This window comes from Calidris pugnax, unplaced genomic scaffold (assembly GCF_001431845.1).
Source record: "Calidris pugnax isolate Ruff unplaced genomic scaffold, ASM143184v1 scaffold28, whole genome shotgun sequence".
In the NCBI taxonomy this organism is placed as follows: domain Eukaryota; kingdom Metazoa; phylum Chordata; class Aves; order Charadriiformes; family Scolopacidae; genus Calidris; species Calidris pugnax.
This window is the reverse complement of record NW_015090842.1, coordinates 20,149,931-20,168,583: the sequence shown is the minus strand read 5'-3', so window position 1 is coordinate 20,168,583 and position 18,653 is coordinate 20,149,931. Positions and strand designations below refer to the sequence as shown.

The following is an 18,653-nucleotide window of genomic DNA, read 5'->3' as shown; positions in this document are numbered from 1 at the left end:
GGGCCCGCGGGGGGGCCCGAGCGACCGGGGGGGATTTTGGGTGTGGGGGTAGGTCACTCCGGAGAGAGCCGGTGTGTGCTGCCTGCGTTTCCCCCCCCACCATATACCTCCACCCAGCTCCAGCACAAAGTATCCTTTTAGGCATTTTCTATCTAAAAAGAGTATTCCTATGGCATGTCCTCTCCCCTCTGCAGCCTCCCTACCCCCACAACAGATTTTAGCAGCTCTTTCTAAGGACAGCAGAGAAAAATTTTCTGCTAAAACACTTGCCCTTGACCCCCTACCCCCACTCCAAAAAGCCCCTATACAGTGAATACCCAGTGATTCCAGCTGGGGTACTGCAGCAGTCATGGATACAGAGCTAATAAAAGCACTCAGCTGGGCAAATATTTATAATCCTGTAATTCTGTATTACAAGGATATTCCTTTGTGATACTCATGTGCTCACCTACACAGGGCAAGATCTAGACTTGCAGTAGAGGCACTAAGTCTTCTGGCCAAAATGACGCTAAATCATTTCGTCTCCCCCTCCACAATTGAGGAGAGTTTGAGTTCAGTTTGGGTTCAGACCCAGAAAGGCACCAAAGGTAGAAGGCTCTGACCCAGACCCTCTCGGGGGGTTCTCCAAAGTGCCATGGTGCCCAAGGGCTCTTGATGCCGTGAAAGACGAAATCAGGACTCAATAGCCGGGATGACTATTAAGCAGGTATCCTTTATTGCAGCGCTGGACGCACAGGGGATCGCTCCTCCAAATGTGCGTACCAGACGGAGTCAGTTTGACAACATATATGCATACATACATACATATTCATGTAAGGAGTTTTAACATATTCATTAGTTTCCAGTAATTCATTACCATACGCTACCTCCTTCTTGGAATTCTCCATTTGTCAGAGCTCAGATAACCTTGTGCTGGCCTCATGATTGTTGTTGCCTACATGCCAGCCTTCCTGTCTTGTTACTTATCGTAGCTCTGCAGGGGTTGCAGGCCACTCTTTGTGGACAGTCAGGCTACATTTGCTAAGTCATACTTAGATAAGCAAACCTTCACGCCATTCCTGGCCTTATTCTTTAATTCACTCTGAATGGCCTTTCCCCCACGTCCACCTGTAGCAGCCAGACCCTCTCGCAGGCAGCTCTAGGGAACTTCATTTCCCACAAGGGCCACATCCCCAGATTTGAACATCAACACATGAGCCAGCAAGTCCAGCACCGCTGTGCAAGCATTACGCACTTCCTACCCTAAGCCCTATGCCTGATCTCCATATGAGGAACAGCATCATTACTCCAAAAGATCTGACCAGATACTGCTTTAAGAGAAAAAAAAAACAAAACAAAACAGCAATGAATTATTTCTTTACCCAGCACTTAGATACTCCAGTGCTCCGGACCCCAGACCTCCCAGCAAAGTCCAGCTGGAGGTATTATTTAGCCTTTTCCTCTAACCATCCATCTTTATTCAGGTAAATTAGGGTGAAACTTCTGTATTTGAGGTGACAGGTGGGACAATGTGCATTTTCTTAGCTGCTGCTCAAAGAAAGTGAGTGGGAGCCTGGTTTTCTCTGCTGGAGTATGCAGATAATGGCTGGAGGCTCTTGAAAGGCTGATAAATAGATGGGGCACGGAGAAGTGTGGCAGTAGGCCAGGATGCCCGGTGGGTTGAACCCCTCTTTCAGCGAGCTCTTGCCTTTCAGGGTTTCTTTCTTCTCCGGCAACACAAAAATAATGGGAGAAACCGAGGGAACTTCAAGAGGTTTATGCTGGCTCATGGGAGCTGTGTGGAACACAGCTCCCTCTCCAGATCCCTTACAGAGGCATCTGGACAGGTTGGATCAATGGGCCGAGGCTGATGGGATGAGGGTTGATAAGGCCCAGTGCCGGGTCCTGCATTTCGGTCACACCAACCCCAGGCAGCGCTACAGGCTGGGGGCAGAGTGTCTGGAGCTGCCCAGCAGAAAAGGACCTGGGGGTGTTGGTGGACAGCCAGCTGAACATGAACCAGCAGTGTGCCCGGGTGGCCAAGAAGGCCAGCACCATCCTGGCCTGTGTCAGGACCAGCGTGGCCAGCAGGAGTAGGGCAGTGATGGTGCCTCTGTACTGGGCACTGGTGAGGCCTCACCTCCAGGGCTGTGTCCAGTTCTGGGCCTCTCACTACAGGAAGGACATTGAGGTGCTGGAGCGTGTCCAGAGGAGAGCCACCAAGCTGGTGAGGGGTCTGGAGAACAAGTCCTACGAGGAGAGGCTGAGGGAACTGGGCATGTTGAGTTTGGAGAAGAGGAGGCTGAGGGGAGACCTCATTGCCCTCTACAGCTCCCTGAAAGGAGGGTGTAGGGAGGTGGGGGTTGGCCTCTTCTCCCAAGGGAATAATGACAGAACCAGAGGAAATGGTCTGAAGTTGGAGCAGGGGAGGTTTAGATTAGATATTAGGAAGAATGACTTTCCTGAGAGAGTGGTCAGGCACTGGAACAGCCTGCCCAGGGAGGTGGTTGGTTTTTGTGTCTGTGGGTGTGTGTGGTATGTGTTGTTTTGGTTTTGGGGGGGGGGGTTTGAGGTGGTTTGTTTTTTTTTTTGGTGGTTGGACTTGATGGTCTTTTCCAACCATGAATATTCTGTGATTCTGTGAACACTTTAATAGCTCTGTGTTCATTTACAGGGATGCTTAGAGCAGGTTCGTGTGCAAGTCAGCCATCACACAGTCCCCACTTAAATGTCACAGCAAATAAAATCTAAGGCAAGACACATCTTATCATCCTTGCCACAGGCTTAGGAGGATTGGATCCCCCCACACCGGCCACTGCTGCCCACCAGCCCATGCCCTGCACGGCCTGGATTGTTGCACTCTTTAGTACTTTCTCAGATTATTCATACAGTTCTTTCTCCTTGAGACATCCCTTGCCTAAATGGCTGGTTCAGACTGTATTAATCACATCCAGTTTAGAATTGCTATAGGCTTGCTATTTAAAATTATTTACTGAATAAGTTACAAATACAGTTCTTTGAATTTTTGTTTCTGTGTGCCGAGAAGATTCATTACTTGGCTTGGAAGTTTGAGACTATTTCTGTGCTTTTGTCAAAAATCAGTTTTTGTTAATGTCAAAAACAGCTCTATGGCATTTAAATACTCATTTTTCTCCATAAATGGATCTAGATAGAAAAAGTTTCAGCCACTCAGGCATTAGGAAGCTGCCAGCCATTTGCACTGGGAAGTTAACTGGCTGTATCGCTGTGGTTTAGTTATTCCCAGGTTTCCATGAGGCTGAAGTCTCCCTTTGAGGAGCAAATGGGAAAGACACTTCTGTACTTATCCGAGACAGGTGAGAATGCACAGAAGCCCACAAGGCACATGCAGGCTGGCCCCAGCCCACGTGTCACACCACAGACAGTTAAGGGGGGGCAGAGGCACAGATCCCAGGTTGGGTTCTGTGTGCCAAAACTCATCCCCTGCCTCTTGCCAAGGGTGATAGACTCTCTCTGTCCTGTGCAAATAAACACGACTGCAGCCAAGGCATTAGGGCTTTGCCAACCTCTGCTGTCACCCTGTGCTGCTGGTCGCGGCACTGCCCACGTCCCTGGCATGCAGCCATCAACCAGGGCCAGAAGAAGAAACCCAACAAGTCATGGACAAGTGGAGACAATATGGCTTTGACACCTGCCTGCCTCTTTAGCCAGATGGTGGAGCATCTCTCTAGCTGTTGCTCCCTGGCATCCAGTGCACTTTTTGCTCTTTCATTAAAGGTGGAGACCACCAGCAGCCACTGGTTGCCTTGAAAGCTTTATGCATATGCATAATGCAGAAGCTGAGCAGCAGAGGAATAAATAGGAGTGAACAGCGAGGAGACAACAAAAAGCACTGTAAAATCCAAGCAAAGTGCATCCCAGTGAAAGCAGCAAACATTAATTACAGGTCTTGATAGATCCGGAGCAGTCAAGCCATGCAGCACCCAACGACAGAAGAGCTCAGCACGCAGCACAGCCTGCTGTCTCCACTGCTGACCTGGTGGCATTTTCCCTTCCATGTTGCTTTGCAGTCAGGGAGCTCAGAACCCTGCCCAGCAGCCCTAAGGTCGAGCTGCCGAGCGAGAGGCAGCAGCAGCAGCTCCACCTTCTCTTCCTTGACATTTAACAGCGAGCTTCCCTGCTGCCGTGCTAGCCAGGCACAGGTGGAGTCCCAGGCCACTAAGCCCTACTAACGAAGGATCCAGTAAGGACGGGAGGTTGTTGAAGGCTGGGAGAGATCAGACCTAATCTCCCACAACCCCAGCTCCAAGTTCAGAACCTCAGAGATCTCAAGAAAAGGCTATTGCTGTTCCAGTTTCAAACCTGATCATGGCCAAACAGTTCTTGCTCCCTGGTGCATGTAAGTGCTCAGCACAAAGCATTGGTTTATCCCCATCACTGGTGACATTTACTCTACAAGCTTTCATAGGGGCCTTATTCAGCTGCCACGCTCGGTATTTTCCAGCAGCTTCTGGAAAGGCTGTTGGAGCAGGAGCTCAAACCATGTGCTGTAATTTCAGATAAGAGGCCACCTGAAGAAACCAAGGGCTTCTCTGAAAGAAAAGTCCGAGACAGAGCAGAAGTCCTGCCTGCACCCCGGCGTGACAGGCAGATACAGCAGCTTTCATCTCCCCTTTGAATTCTGCCTTCTCCCCCCTGCCCCTCTGCGCACAGCAGGGAGCTTTATTTAATTAAAAACTTCCAACAGTCAGGACCTGCAGCTTCACTTAGTGCAAAATGTCACATATGACTTACTCATATTTACTAATGACTGAGGGATTGAGGTTAATCCAAGGATTTGATGGCAGGAAGAAGAAATGGTGCTGCTGTTATAAGGATGGGAATTAGGCAGAGCAACCTTGCCTGCCCAGCCCAAAGAATGAAATGCCACTGCATTAATTTATATTTATTATAATGAAGACAAACATAAAATCACACCAGGTGATTTTTATAACAAATTTATGCCCCAGTTTGAAAATGCCACACTGCCAACAGCACCAAGGTAACACACTGGTCTCAACCGAGAAGGACCCGGGGAAACTCCTGCAATGTATGTTCACCCCTAAAAACACAACAAACCCCCTCCCCTCTGCAAGTTGCGGGGTGCAGAGCTCATGGTTTGGGGAACACAGCTCACCCACACGGCTAATAAAGCATCAATTCTCCCCCCCCTGCAGTGACTGGGGGCGGGGGCTCTGACCCGGGCGCTGCAACCAGGGCAGGAGCTGATGCAAGTACGGAGCTTCAAATGCATCATTTTATGTCACATCGATCTTAAGAGTGCTACACTGGCTCTTGCTCTAAGATAAAATTTAGGCTTTGATTTTAAATACCTCCAGAGCCTTCTCCAACTGCAGTTACACTAATGGGGAAAAAAAAAGAATCCCTTCTTTTAAAACACTCCTGCTTTAAAACACTCCTGCTTGCACCCTGAGCATTCCCTCCTCAGGGAGTATTTTTTAGGAATTACACAGCGCACGCAAAAAGAGACCAAGCGCAGTGTGAGAGCTCAAGTTTTTCCTGGTCCTATTCCTAAAGGCACACCCCTTAGACATCCAGGAAATCTCGTAATTACCTGGACTAACCTCACTATCAAGTACAATTCCTGCAGCATTGTGAGACCCAGCTCTGGAGCCTCCAACATGAGAAGGACATGGACCTGCTAGAGTGAGTCCAGAGGAGTCTATGAAGATGCTCCGAGGGCTGGAGCCCCTCTGCTCTGAGGACAGGCTGAGAAGAGAGTTGGGAGGGTTCAGCCTGGAGAAGAGAAGGCTCCAGGAAGACCTTATTACAGCCTTTCAGTATTTAAAGGGGGCTTTTAAGAAAGATGTGGACAAACTTCTTAGCAGGGCCTGTTACAATAGGTAATGGTTGCAAAAGGGTAATGGCTTTTAAAAAAAGAGGATAGGTTTATACTACAAGGAAGAAACTTTTTATGATGAGAGTGGTGCAACACTGTCCCAGGTTGCTGGAGAGGTTGCAGAAGCCCCATCCCTGGAAACATTCAAAGTCAGGTTAGATGGGGCTCTCAGCAACCTGATCTAGTTGAAGACATCCTTACTCATTCAGGGGGCTTGGATTAGATGACTTTTGAAGGCCTTCTAACCCAAACCTTTCTATGATCATAGTCCTCAGATGTCCAAACTTCCCCAGAGCTCTGAGATGGTTCTCCAGAGAAGTATAAGGAATTAACACCATAAGAAAAAAAAACCCAAATAAATCAAAGCTCCTTACCACCTCCAGGTGTGGCCTTTCCTCCCCAGGGAAACTGCCACCATTTAGTGGAAACCTTCAAAACCAAACATTGAATTTTTGTTACTCTGAGTTGCAGGGATGCAGGCAAACTAAGGGAATTACTAGCAGAAGGCACAAAGCCTGGGGCTGAGTGCTGCACCTAAAACCCTCTGCTGATAGCCGCTGAATAAATTCAGAGGCTGGTGTGTTGGGTTTGTTGATTGTTTGGTTGTTAAGGGACCATTACCCAGCTCTGTTATTTTGTCAACTGAGAAACTGATCGTTTAACACCAAAAACAACCCGCCCTTGCTTAAAATTAGAGGCCACTGACTTGATGAGAATTTGTGATTGTGTAGTTATAGGGAAGAGATATTGTAACGTTTTGCTTGCACATTTATTAGTTATAATAGTGTTCACATAAAGCAGACCAAAATATTTTTCCCATCAACACGCCATTTAGGTCAGAACTATTAAGAACCCTTGGAATAAGCTAATTCATTTCTGATGACCTTTCAAAATTGCCCTTTGTTTCTTGTGTTGGGTACACCTCATGTTGGATCATATATAACAGGATAAAAAGCAGAGAAATGGAGAATTGTAGACTTTCATATTTATAAGCGTGTGTGTGGGCATGACCATCAATTAAAAAAAAAATTTGAGTTATTGCACCTAAATAAATTATTGCCTCTGTATAACTGACCTCACGAATTGCAACATAAAACTGTTAATTTACACCATTTTAATGGACAAAATGTGTCTGCATATGTATTGAATTTACAGCTATCAAGCTTCTTCACTGCAAAAGTGGGGATGGAGGGACAGGCATTTTTCCTATTGCTCATGCCCTTTGTAATTATTTTCTAAAATAATTTCCTCCTTTGCCCAGCAGATACCACCTCTGGCCATATTTGTGGGAGAACAAGAAGATTTCCCCAATGTATTACTGACAATAAATACTGTTAATTTCTGCTCAGAGGGTAAAATCTGGCAGCTGTCAATGTAAGAGGGACTCCCTCTGGGGTACCCAATATATGATGGGGTACAATGGCAAAGTCTCTCTGGTGAGAGCCCAGGCAGGGTTGCAGGGCTCTGCCAGGGTATGGGCAGGACACTGGCCTAGAGCTGCCCAAGGGCATGCTTGGTTTAAAGAAATAAAATAGAAACCTTTCTTATTCATACAATCATAGAACCATAGAATGGTTAGAGTTGGAAGGGACTTTAAACATCATCGAGTTCCAACCTACCTGCCTAGGCAGGGACACCTCCCACCAGACCAGGTTGCTCCAAGCTCCCTCCAACCTGGCCTTGAACCCCTCCAGGGATGGGGCAGCCACAGCTTCTCTGGGCAACCTGGGCCAGGCTCTCACCACCCTCACAGCAAAGAAGTTCTTCCTGACATCTCATCTCAATCTCCCCTCTTTCAATTTAAAACCATTACCCCTCATCCTGTGGCTCCACTACCTGATAAAGAGTACCTCCTCATCTCTCCTGTAGCCCCTTCAGGTACTGGCAGGCCGCTATAAGGTCTCCCCAGAGCCTTCTCTTCTCCAGGCTGAACCCTCCCAACTCTCTCAGCCTGTCTTCGTAGCAGAGGTGCTCCAGCCCTCTGATCATTTTCATGGCCCTTCGCTGGACCCGTTCTACCAGGTCCATGTCCTTCCTGTGCTGAGGACTCCAGAGCTGGACACAGTGCTCCAGGTGGAGTCTCACGAGCACAGAGTAGAGCGGTAAAATCATCTCCCATGACCTGCTGGCCACACTTCTCCTGATGCAGCCCAGGATGCGGTTGGCTTTCTGGGCTGCCAGCGCACATTGCCAGCTCATGTGGAGCTTCTCATCCACAAGCACTCCCAAGTCCTTCTCCTTTGGGTCCTCTCCAGTCATTCTACCCCCAACCTGTATTTTTGCCTGGGATTGCCATGACCCAGGTGCAGGACCTTGCACTTGGCTTGGTTGAACTTCATGAGGTTTGCACAGGCCCACCTCTCCAGCCTGTCCAGGTCCCTCTGGATGACATCCCTTCTCTCCAGCGTGTCAACTGTGCCACACAGCTTGGTGTCATCGGCAAACTTGCTGAGAGTGCACTCAAACCCATTGTCCATGTCTCTGACAAAGATGTTAAACAGCACTGGTCTCAATACCGACCCCTGAGGAACACCACTCGTCACTGGTCTTCACTTGGACTGGCTGGAGTATTCCTTTGCCTGCAGCATTGCTCTCGGTCCTCCAAAGCATCACTGAAACTGCAGGACAAGAATGATTTTGGCACAAATGAGGTTCAGGGTAAGCACACGACAACGGCAGCATGCACTGGTGGTGAGGAGGAGAGGTCTGTCAGGGCTCCACAAAAGATACCCACTGTAGCTTCCAGGAGTGAACTGGGCTTTCACGTACAGACCATCAATTCAGTAGAATACTCAAGGCTGCTCCTTACTGCTCAAGCACCAGGCACACTCATTTGCCCCACAGCACTTTATTTGTCCTTAATTGCTGCCTTCAAAGTGATGGAAGTGGGGAAATTATTTATATGTTACATTGCTCCAGTAATTATTCACTAAGAGTCTGGGTGAGTAACATCTGCCATTTCTCCTGTCCTGCTCACCACTGGACACAAAAAAATTCACTTTATAAGCACATACTGGGTTTTCTGGCTGTGAAGCTATCTTAAAGTGCTGTTGTGTTTGCCAGTCATGTAATTTAATGGGTTTCAGCAAGACATCAACAGACCTGTGAGGCAGCTATCGATTTCCCACAACAAAGGGCTGCTCTTGAAGTAATTTAACGAGATCACCACTAAGTGACTTTTAGCTGCAGGTGCTGGGATGCACATGGATGAGACCTTGCTGGGATCTCATGAAAAACAATCCCCCCGTGTGAGGGAGCTCCTGACCTGGCACCCCAGGTGAGCATGAAGACAAGTGGAGCAGGAAGTGCCTTTTCTCCTTGAAGTCCCCTCCATTCTGGCAAGACCAGAGCTGGAAAAGGGTCCCATTCATCCCATGGAAATGTCACATCAGAGGGCTTGCGCACCCACGGCGTGGCATGCAGGGCCATCTAGTGCCTGTTGCTGAGGCTGCAAGGAGGCACTGGGTTATGGCATACACGACAAAGTGTGTGTTTCTGGTGGTTTATCTCCTGGCAACAGCAAAAATTCCTGGTCGGCCCAGCAGCAGTGGTGGTTCAGAGAGCAAGGTCCCAGCAGGAGGGTCATGGCAAGGCTTTGTGTCCTGGTTTGAGTGACACGGGACTAATTTCCTTTCAGTAATTTTACTTTTCAGTAAACTCTCTTCTAATGCTTGAGAAAACTGCACTTTTAGAAGACTCTAGTGCCAGAATTGTGAAAATATTTACTTTACAGCCAGCTCTGGGGTGTGGGTTTCAAGGTCTCAAGAGTTTTTGAGCTCACTGGGTGTGGGGACAAGGAGGAGTGAGACCCAGGCACTTGGCCTGAGCTGCCAAAGGGTTATTTCATACCAGGAATATCACATTCAATATAATTTAGTTTCAGTTCTCTTCAGATGAGAACTCCTTGCCCTGGTGCCGGAGCCCTGAGCCCTTCCCTTCCTCCTGAAGCCGCAGCGCTCGCAGGGTCCCACACTGGCTGTCCCTGCGGGGAGGGCACGGCTTCTGCTGATGGAATGGGCTGGGGACAGTCCTCATGTATTTTATATAGGTATCAGGATCAATATTGGTTCTTTAGTATTATTAATGTTAATTATTTAGGGCAACAAAGATGGTGAGGGGTCTGGAGCACAAGTCTTATGAGGAGAGGCTGAGGGAGCTGGGGTTATTCAGCCTGGAGAAGAGGAGGCTGAGGGGAGACCTTATTGCTCTCTACAACTCCCTGAAAGGAGGGAGTAGAGAGGTGGGGGTCGGTCTCTTCTCCCAAGTCACAGGCGACAGGACGAGAGGAAATGGCCTCAAGTTACGCCAGGGGAGGTTCAGGCTGGATATTAGGAAAAATTTTTTCACTGAAAGGGTTTTCAGACATTGGAATGGGCTGCCCAGGGAGGTGGTTGAGGCACCATTCCTGGAGGTGTTCAAAAGACGGGTTGATGTAGCGCTGGGAGGTCTGGTTTAGTGATGGTGTTGCTTTTTGTTTATTGTGCGGGTGTCTATTTTTGTCAGTTAGGTTGACGGTTGGACAAGATGATCTTTGAGGTCCCTTCCAACCTAGAAGATTCTGTGATTCTGTGATTCTGATCTAGTCTTATTCTATTAAATCTGTTTATATCTCAACCCTTGAGTTTCTTTGCTTTTCCCCAATTCCCCGTCCTGGGTGGGGAGGGGTCATTGAGTGAGAGAATAATTCTCTAAATGGCAATAAATTGTTGTGGGTTCCTCTAACCAGAACACTCTGATATGTTTTTCAGCTGTCTGCCATGTTTGAGGCTTCATCTCCTCAGCTGGAGCTCCTCGACAGCCCCTGCCCCTTTGCCTGAACCCCAGCTGCCCTGACAAGTCCAGTTTGAGGCCGTTTCCCCAGCTGGGCTTCATGAGGTAACACGAGTAGTGCATCAAGGCTGGTGAGAATGTGAGATCTGTGTCTTCATCTACTTGCACCCCCTTTATAACCCTGTATCTGTTTTGTGGGCACAGACACAGCATCCTGACTGAATGCTGCATCTGAGGAAGAAGATGACAGCAAGGTTTTCAAGCATAAGAGACTTTTCAGGGGACATACTCCTGGTGCATTAAAGCTGCTTGGGCAACACAAGCAGGGCCTGTCAAACCCTTGTACAAGCCCTTTCTAAGGGTCATCTAGGCTGTCTGGTGTTGAGGAAAGTTAGCAACCAAGACTTGAAAACCATTTCACGGGGCTAAAAGGTCAGATCATCACAGATTGACACATGGGTGTACCAGTGCTTTAGGCACAAAGCATGTTTGCACCTCCCTGCAGAGCCCTGGGACACGGGATGGCAGTGGCCCAGCTGAGTGCTGTGACATGCTGTGGTGAGAGTCAGAAACCCCTCGCACCAAGGCACTGCCAGCAGACACCCCTGCCCACCCCACCCCCCAGAGGCAGCCGCCCCGATGTAAAATAGAGGTATTTTTTTCTTTTAATGGGACTTGGAAAAGATGGTTGGAGATACACTGGCCCCACTGGGCCCTGCAGTTCAGTGGAGAGCCTGAAATAACTATGAATTCGGAATGTCTTAATCTAGCCCATCCCCGCAGGTAGGGACGCTTCCCTTTGTGTTTTAAAAGACCTCTGCTCTGCAAAAATGAGCCTGTCTCCGAGTAAGCGCAGTCACGCGTTCATCTCTGCGCGGGTGGGCTCTGCAGTGAGGAGAGGGAGCTGTGCTGCTGGGGGACGGGCACACGGGCACCCCAGGGAGAGCCGAAAGCCTCTTTTTTATGAGAACTTGCAGCAAAATATGCTTGTATTTCCCAAATAAAATATTGATTTTAAGCAGGTTTAATTAAACGCATAGACATTTTTAGAGTTGTCTTTCCCACCACCAGCAGCATCCCAAGGCACATGCACACAAGTTTTAGCCTCTTACTCACAACTTCAGAAGCCTGGAACTGGTTCCTGGCAAAACCTGTCCCGACAGCTTTGCTGCCCTGTTCAAGTCCAGATCAGTGCTTTGGGATTGGCAAGACAGCTAATCACCTCCTTGAAGGCATGTCTGTACAGCCTGTACCCAGATAATTGCATAATACGATGTTCAAAATATCGTGATGGAGAAGATCTCCACGTTGTCTCTGTGTGAACGCCCTGAGCATCGCTGGCAAAGCTGGGGCTGCCCGCTCCTGCCGCTAGGTCAGTGTGTGGAGCCATCAGCACAGCAAGAACGGCATCTCCGGGGGGCTCCCAGGCACAGATGTCCAGAGAAACCCCTCTTCCAGCACAAGCGATAGGTATCGGGATGGGTTTACCCTTCCTCTATCTGCTACTTAGTGATTTCAGGCAGTAGGACACAGGGTAGCAGTTAATCTCCAGGTAGCTCTAACTTTGTAATTTATGGAGTATCATGGAAAAAAAATCCAAAGCAAACAACAAATTGAGTGGTAAAAACCCTATTGTGATGTCTTTCTGATGATGCTTTCATTCCCAATTTCTAGCTGTACCTGAGGGTCCATATATTTCAGTAGGAGACAGCAAACTGAGACACACTGGTAATAATATGAAGCTAATTATTTACCACATGACTTTCCCCATGAAAATGGCAGAAATAAAAGTATTAAATGAAACCATGCTATAATTCTAACTTCTCCTATGCCACCCAGATTGTCTGAGTTCATTGCAGCAGGATCTGTCTCAAAAGGAGAGGTGTCTTTCCCAGGTTCTTTAGCATCAACTCTCACACAGTAGAAGCCCATTTCTCATGAGGGGCATCCAAGAAGCGCGAGCATCAGGTGGGATGTTGGGTACCAGGCGCAAGGCTCCCAGCTGACAGACCCACCAGGTGTCACTTCAGATTTGTGAAGAGTGGCTATATTAAAAAGTAGAATAACGCTGGCATCTGTAACTGTTGAAATACAGAAATCTTAAATTGCAATGAGATAAACTACCTGAAAAACCTCTGGGTTTTTTTCCTGGCAGAGGAACACTGCTTATGGGATGCACCCATGGGTTGTTTCAGATCCTTGTTTAGGTTCCCTTCATTTCTGGGTAATTTTAGAGGGATTCCCTCAATGTTCCTCACCATCTGTCTGCCGAATAAATCTGGTGCCTTGCAGTAATGTTTCTGAGGGTTTCTCTACCAGGTGCACACTCTGAGTCACCGCAGATTTACTGCTTCACCTTTGCCTCCAGGATTATGGCAAGTGACTCTGAAAGCTCATTACAGACTTGAAAACCATTCTGCCTCCAGCAGAGAGATTCTCGGTGCAGCACTCCTGTCCTGCTGTACATTCTTTATGGCTGTGAAGTATCTCTAGCTATTAGTCTCAAACTTGTTAAAACAGATGATCCAGGGTTGTTTATTTTATGGCATTACAGGGCACACCTTAATGTCCCACTGCAAACATACATTACATCAATGCTTTGATTGCAGCAGGGAGATGTGAGTCTCTGAACAGCTGCTCCTGAGAGGGATGGGCACGTTTTGGTCCCAAAGAGCCAACAGGCTGAAAGACACCAGGGATGTGGCCTTGGGGAGAGGTGGAGAGAGACCGGGAGAGGGCACGAAGCCTGGTGAAAAGCACACAGGCACCTGCGGGCACCCCAGCAAGGCCAGCTGGGCTGGTGTGGCTGCACTGACCGCGTATTACTGGGACTAATCTTGTTGCTAGGAAATTCAGGGACCGGGAGATAAATTATTGCTAGGTGCCGGAGGCATTTGTTTGGAATTATACTTGCCCCATTTCACAGTCCTGAATCAGCTGGGGACAAAGTCCCTCCAGGGACTTTGGAAAGTCCCTCCAAGGACTGGGCTTTTGGAAAATGGCCATGTGGGTGATGCTGGCTTGTGGCCTTCTCATATTCCAACGTGCTGGCAAGCTCCGTGCTGGCAATTATGACATCCCTGACAGCAAAGCTGCCTCCTACACTTCCTGCCACAGACACCAATGCTCACCCACCCTGGCAGACTTCAGCAAAGCATTAGATTCTCTGTTTTTACAACAAAACCCAAAAGCTTTGGCTAACAGAATAGTCCAGTACATTTCAAAGCCCACCTGCCAAGAGGAGGTTTTCTTGATGACTTTTGGGGATGGAGCTATTTGCACCATTCATCCTCTCCGTGGGTGACTTGCTGCCCCGCACTCAATCGCTTGTGACAGTTCACATGCCAACATTAGAAACAAAGCTCATGATACACACACTTAGGTAACAGCCTGGCCCAGTATCAGCCACAGAATGTCTAGAAGTATGGGCAGTGCCCTCCAGCTCTGACAGCTGGATTAGATACAGGAGGCTGTATTTGGGGCTCTCCTTCAACAAATAAACAGTGATTTCTTTTAATATTTGCTGAAACAGAAGCACCAGCTTGCAGCAGGAGGTTTTTACATTTGCAGACATGCTGAGAGGTAAGCTGGCCATGGAATAGTCCCACCCTGGGTGAGCAGACTGCAAAAAATACAATACGGCGCTTCCCAAATCCGGCCAAGGATGCTCGCCTGTGAGGGGGTTCATAACAGCCGAAAACAGAGAGAAGAACTGGGAAAAAAGAAGGGAGCAGGTGACTCTCACAAAGACCAGTTTGAACACACCACCTTTGCATGACAGTGAAGCACAGCAAAGTGTCATTCCTGGACTGAAAATCCAGCAGGGACTGTCTTCATCCAAGGGCCGCGTGCGACTGGTGAAGGGTACTTAAGAATCCCTAGGAAATGTGCGCTTTTAATAAAAAGCAATAATTTCCCAACTCCCTGTAATAATCTCACTCCTCCTCCTCCACAAATGTGCTGCGTTTCTCATTGAAAGAACAAGAAATACACAGCCCATGTCCTGCTGGCTTCTGTCTCGGAGCCAGCGCAGCCATATGGGGAAGCAGTCTCCAGAGACCCACCGGTGCTGCAGGGCCAGGCAGGCCAGCACCCTGCACACTGCTGCACACCTTCAGATCCTGCTGTAGCCCAAATGCAAGGAAGTTTCCTCAAATAGTTCATTTTCTTCAGGTTTGTCCCCTTTGGCCTTTTACACCTTTGCTTTCCTTCAGCTCCCCATTCTGGGCAGTCCTGTTTGCTGACCTGGTCACTGCCCATCTCTAGGGCATGTCAAATCCTTCTCGTCGGCGGGGTGGCTGCCTGCCTACAGCCACGGTAAGGATTTTGAAGCCGAACTTGGCCAGCAGTCAGATCTCCTGGGGTGGACTGTTTATTGAGAATGTAATTCTCATTTGTTATTGTAAGAGCTGTCAGCAAAGCAAAGCAAACACAGACGGCAGTTTCAAGGTGTGATCAACTGCCTCGGGAGAAGCGAGATATCTAGGTGGATGGTGAGAGGAATTACTCGATATGAACTCAAAACTGTCATAAACCACAGCTGAGCACAAGAATCCAGATTCCTTGTGGGAGTTGGGGAGAAATCAGAGGAAGCGAGCTGAGAAAACTGCATGGAGAAAGGGAGGCTGCCAGGTCCTCCTGTTATCTGTTTAGGCAGCCTGCTCTGAATTTCTTAAAAGGCTGTCGGCATGAGGTAACCACACCAAGCAACCCATGTGTCCATGCCGGAACAGCTGTGCTCTGATCTCAAACCTGAACTGTGCTGGCTTTCCAGCAGCAGAGAGCCCGATGCTACATCATGCAACGGAAGAGCCACGTTACGGGGTGCACAGCACCCATCCCGTCATCTGCTGCCTTGGACCAGCCTGGGCTGCGGGGACCAAGACTTCCTCTGTGGTCCGGTGCTTTGGGGGAAGAGCAAGGACATGTACAGCTACAAGTAATGCACTACTGGGGAAGAAAATAAATAAATAAGTAAATAAAATATATCCCCTACTGACAGTGGCAAAAAAAATCCCATCTGAACAGCAATATTCCTATTCATCTCTTCCCTGTGTTTACTTGAATACACATCATTAGTCCCCTTCTTTCTTGATGAGTTTTGTCCCTGTCATATGAACTTCAAAGTAGTAAATAACTCATGAAATATCATCCTGACAAATCTGAGTATTGGGGAATTGGAGGAATATGGAAATTATATTTCCATGCAGAAAACGCTTCTTTCACCAAGTGGGGGCCTTTGGGATCTTCTAGCCTTGGAAAGGGTGAGAATTTGGGACTCAGTCATTCAGCCCTTAACAGAACAAGCACTTTCATCCTCTGCATTTCTGCTTCCCTTATCAGTGCAGTATTCAAAGTCTATTGGGACTGCTCATATGGGGAAAGGGGGGAAGATGGTTCATCTTTAATGGTATTTGACCAGAGCAAGACTTTATTGTTTCAGCTGCGGGATTGCTTTCTGTGAAAGTTTTCTTCACCTAAGGCTGGGAAAGCCGTGCACACTCTGCTGGCAAACCAGGAGCTGCTCCAGCGGAGCTGCATCGCTTCCTCTCCAGCGAGATGTTTCCCAGCATATGGACGGAGGGGTATCCATTACATTGTTTAAAGGAAGGGAGCAAAAAAAAGCCTTTTGTTGGAAATGGATGTAACAGAGCACGAGGAAGGTCACAGGGGACAGGCAGCCTGGGAACGGGAGATTCTACCTCCCTTTGATTTGCTTTGCTTTTGTTTCAGGGTGAGAACATTTCACTTGGCGAGCTCCCAGCCAGCTCCCCCCTTATGTCGTATCCAGATTACTCAGTGGATGAGGTATTTGGAGTGTTGCATCAGACTGATAACATTTGTTTATATAACTTTATCTTTTTCTCAGACACTTGCTTCTCCATCTTCCTGAAAAATACTTATGTAAATATTTATATTTTCAGGAATGTGAACTTATTTATATCAACTTCAGGATGACGGTCACCTTAATTATAAGGTGGTACAAGTGGTTGCTGCAGACCAGCACTGCATTGCCTGGGAATGTTTTTTGCTTCTAACAAACACAGGTTCACCAAAATCAGAATTATGGAGGGGAAGAAACCAGTTCTGGTGCAAATCCGAAAATGTCTTTCAGCCTTGAGACAGAAGCACTAGCTGAAAAGGGAACCAGAAATCCACCCCCAAATTCCAGTGGTTACAGCATTCACCACAATGTCAGTGCACTGCATCTGAGGCTCTACCATAAATCCCTGATTGAACTGGGATTGAACTGGGATTGAACTGGGGAACAGCTGGTTTCTGTCTCTTTCTAATGAAAAATTTCCAAAGGTGTTACTTCCCTTTCCATGTAAAACAGAGGGAGGATTTTAAAGCTTTCATTTTCAGGGGGGGGAAACTTCTTACTGTTACACATTTGATGGGGTCTACATATCGCAGAGCCTGTGTGCTGCCTGCTTTAATATGCTGCCTTAAGCCATCTTAGTTATACTCCTGCCAGCAAAAATACTACCAGCTATTCACGCTCCTGAGAAATCTCTTTCCTTAAACTTCATGAAAGTGCAGTGCAGGTGACGTGGTATGTTTTTGCAAACAGGTTTTTTCAGGGAGTGTGAATCACGTGGAATTCATTCATATGAAACCTCCACCCTTCCCTCTCACTGCTCATGTGCCTTATTGCTCATTAATGGCCTTAATTTCCTGGGCAGCTGCCAGAGATGCCGTGACAAGAGCAGCATTGACAGGAAGGCTGGTCCTGCAACCCCTGTGAATGGGAGTTTGGCAAAGGGGTGACAGAAGGGGCTCAGGGAAAACTTTGACTGCCACATCTGAGCGTGGAATCAGTGCTCCCACTGCAGCGCCCAGGCCAGGCTGTTGCCTTTCCGGCCATGCTGACACCGTCCTTTCCAACCAGCTCCAGGAAAACTGTATCTCTGCAGGTACCCCATATCTCCAGTTTCCTTTCCTTGCATTTTCCCCGAGCACAGTCAGACCCTGCCTACCCTCTCCCATCCACACGGTCCCCAGACCCCAACGCCTGCCCCAGGGAGGGCTTCCAGTTCCAGGCAGGGCTGCCACCCACCGCCCTTGTGGAAGGGAGCCCCCAGCACATCCCACCCACAAAGCTGTTCAGAAGCATTGGCTGTGGAATCCCTCTAGCCCTGAGCTGCAACATGTCAGCATCTGCTGCCGCTGCTTCTTTTCCCAGGCTGTGGTTCGATAAAACAGTACTGGCATCCCAGCAAACAGACTTTTTTTTAAAAAAAAGGATAAAAACACCTCAGCTGCACAGCACAAGGGATTCACATGGCATAAACTTTCCACTAGTTCCAAACTGCTTAGAAACAACCCTAACAAGTTAACTTTGTGCAACTTGTTGTTCATCTTTTTTGCAGCCACCACTCCAGCTTTGGAAGACAAACCTCTCACCCCCTCCATGTCATGATGCCCATCACATGTACGTCTTTCCTCCCAGCTGGCGGAGGCCGTGCAGCCCCTGTGTCCCTTTTGGTCCCCAAGCAGGATGCCTGAACCTGGTGCAGCCCGCAATGCTCCCGGCACTGCGGCCCCTGGGACATTCAGCATCCCACCGCTTTGCCATTTGTTTGGTTTTGCTAGATCTTAATGTTTAAACTGAAAAGTCTATTTATTACCCCAGAAAAGCACCAAGGAATTTTTTTCTAACATACAAATTCCCTGGCTTTTTTAGTTGAAAGATCTGTTGGTCAGTTTATTGGCTTTGAAAGCTATCTATGCCTCTGAGACCTCTGCTGACTCGGAGTTACGGTAATACTGGATTACTTGGGTATTAATGCCAAGTTGCAATGAGATTTGCTCTGCTGGGCCAGCTCTCAAAAGAAATGAATGTCTTAGGCCTGAAACTCTGTCAGTGGTCTCATAAAAAAAAGCCCAGCTCTCCTGGTTTTCTATTTCTCTGTCATTAAAGGAATGATTTCATCCTGCCCTTTGCTTGTCATCTGGTTAAGCTTTGCCTCCCGGCAAAAGGTTCAGTGGGCTTATAAAAGCGCAACTGAAATTTGGAGACTTA

The 18,653-nt window shown here is 48.0% G+C and overlaps 1 long non-coding RNA gene across 1 annotated transcript; it reads right to left on the bottom strand.

Moving 5' to 3' along the window:
• Nucleotides 1-692: 692 nt before the first annotated feature.
• LOC106888211 lies at nucleotides 693-15,445 on the bottom strand. The gene is made up of 3 exons (XR_001412062.1): nucleotides 15,433-15,445; nucleotides 14,740-14,748; nucleotides 693-869 (listed from the first exon to the last, which is right to left on the bottom strand). It is a non-coding gene; the product is annotated as an uncharacterized LOC106888211 (long non-coding RNA).
• Nucleotides 15,446-18,653: the final 3,208 nt, after the last annotated feature.